The following is a 2,542-nucleotide window of genomic DNA, read 5'->3' as shown; positions in this document are numbered from 1 at the left end:
CCATGACAATAAATAATTATAAAATAAATAAACAAATAATAAAATTACGACGCGCGGCGAGCGCGGAACCCCGCGCGCGGAGCGCGGAGGCGGCACGTGGCGGGATAACCTATACAGGCACCCCGCGGCGGCGGATCACGATGCGGCGCCACGTGGTCACAACAACAGGTGCAACGATGCACCGCCGCACCGAGATGCACCGCACACACGCACCACACCCGCGCACCGCACACTCACCGCACTGCCGCACGTCACTCTCGGCGCAGAGCCCCAGGTCGAGGGAACCCTAACCAACAAACTCGCGGAGCACACGCGTCGCGGCACTTCACTTTTACGCGTGAACACGATCACAAGTCGCTTCCCGGCAAAACGAATATCGCGGACACTCACTCGCGGAATATATATAAGTATACAATAAATAAAACTGCTTCTCTGAGCTAAGTCACAATAAATAAATAAAAATCCCACGCGCGAAAGAGAGGTTAGGGATCCAGCGTACCGCACCGATCTTCGGATAACCTGGTGCAAGCGGGTTTATCTACCACGGGTTGATACCTAATAATCCGACGGGGTTGTGCTTATATCAGATTATTAGGCCGTTCCTGACGGTACTGCAATGCCAGGCCGACCCGCGGCAGAGTCGGAGCAAGCTCCGGTCACCCGCCAGGTTCCAAAAATCAGTTTAATATTCTGAATCCCCTATGGGGATTGTATCAGATATTAAGCTGATAAGAACAGATACTACAGCCTCCGTCGAGAGTTCTCGACACCTCGCACGAATCCGTCCACATAAGTGCAACGGCGATCGTCCAGTGATAGGGAGTTCCCTGCCATTTCCTCGAGTTCTTTTCCTCGATACTATATACATTGATTGAGATGTTGTTCACAAGTTCGAATTTTTTAATTTGGTTTACAGTCACTGGAAACTTAATGTCCTGGAGATTCAATACTGTCGTATAATGAGGATACGAAGATTCCCGTTTTGCGTTTCTATCAACTGGATATAGAGTGGCGACCACAGACCACACAAAACACGCATTGTCATTAGATTGATCACCGTTCTTTTCATTATTATCGCCCGCAGTAATTTTATATGACATCCCGTCCGCATTGGATTATATTTATTTATATTTACAATTAAATCGAGTATTCCCGACATTGCCCACCGACTATCGCATTCCTGAAATTCTTCGAGCGATGCTAAAGTGGGCTCAACGATGCACCGCTCGTACCATTCGCGTAAAGCGGATGTGCGAAAGAGTTCATAGTTTCTCGTATTGATATTTTTATTTGTGCATTTATCACCCGTTATACCATTGAACATTGTGTTAATTTTCAAACTAAAGTGTTTTTTCATCACATTTTGCACGTGTTCGAGCATAATGTGTTTAGCATCCTCGAAAAATTGACGAGGTTCAATGTGATTAAGATTTATAATCGCATCAGCCAGTATGTCGAACGCCGTACCGATCTCTCGCCAAATCAATCCATATTGTTGCGTAGTACATCCTGCACCGCATATACAAAACGCCTGCGTAACAACTTTTTCAATCCCTCGAGTCGCGCGATTCGGACAATCAATGATTGTCGAATCCCGGTCTATAATCGTGGACGTTTGATTCGACTTTGCTCTTCCACCGATTCGATATATTCGTCGCATCGTTGCTCCCATGCAACGTACTCCTCTATCGAATTCATCCTTGCAGATTGCTCACGCAGATTTCGTTCGGCACTGTTTTCCGCCATATTTCCAAATTCATGCCAAAAATATTGCTAACAGGAAGCCTTAATGTCTCTTTCCATCATGTGTATCCATCTAAATCTTTACCATATTTCACGGTTTGTCACGTACATTTTGACTAATGTCGATTATTGCGTTTTTGTCGTCTAGAGATGATGTCAAATCCCAGATGCATCGCAAAAGTTTCAAATTACATGTTGCTGTCCAAGTATGTTAGTGCAATTTAACCTTGATAATTATTCTTATATTTCATGATTTTTCCATGTTTTGAAATGCGCATTTGAATTCTGATATCTAAGGGTGATGTCATCGCGAAGCAGCAGCACATCGACGTTTGAAAATTTTATAATACATTGCATTCTTTGTGCATTTGGCTAAATCTCACACCTGACGATGATGTCATCTGAGCCCAGATGTATTGCAAAAGTTTTAAATTACTTGTATATTGGCACAATTTAAGGTTGATAATTATTCTTATATTTCACGATTTTGTCATGTTTTGACACGCGCGTTTGGATTCTGATATCTGAGGCTGATATCATCGTGAAGCAGCCGCACATTAGCGCTTGAAAATTTTATATTATATTGCATTTTTGTGCATTTGGTTAAATTTCGATTTGGGAGTGATGTCATCACGAAGCAGCCGTATATCGGTTGAATAGAAAAAATATCGTGTCAGCAATAGTCTCTACTACATTGCAATTTTGCAACGCTAATACATATTTTAAATATGTTTAATACGTTCAGTATTGCATCGATCACTTGTGTGAAAGATTCATATAAAAAATGTATCCCATTGAA

At 42.8% G+C, this 2,542-nt stretch overlaps 1 pseudogene; it reads right to left on the bottom strand.

The window, feature by feature from the left end:
- Positions 1–586: 586 nt before the first annotated feature.
- LOC138943241 (U2 spliceosomal RNA) lies at positions 587–764 on the bottom strand (annotated as a pseudogene).
- Positions 765–2,542: the final 1,778 nt, after the last annotated feature.

Source organism: Polyergus mexicanus, unplaced genomic scaffold, assembly GCF_030449975.1.
Source record: "Polyergus mexicanus isolate NDT 795.1 unplaced genomic scaffold, iyPolMexi1.0 SCAF_25, whole genome shotgun sequence".
NCBI classification, from domain to species: domain Eukaryota; kingdom Metazoa; phylum Arthropoda; class Insecta; order Hymenoptera; family Formicidae; genus Polyergus; species Polyergus mexicanus.
This window is presented reverse-complemented; position numbering and strand designations above follow the sequence as displayed.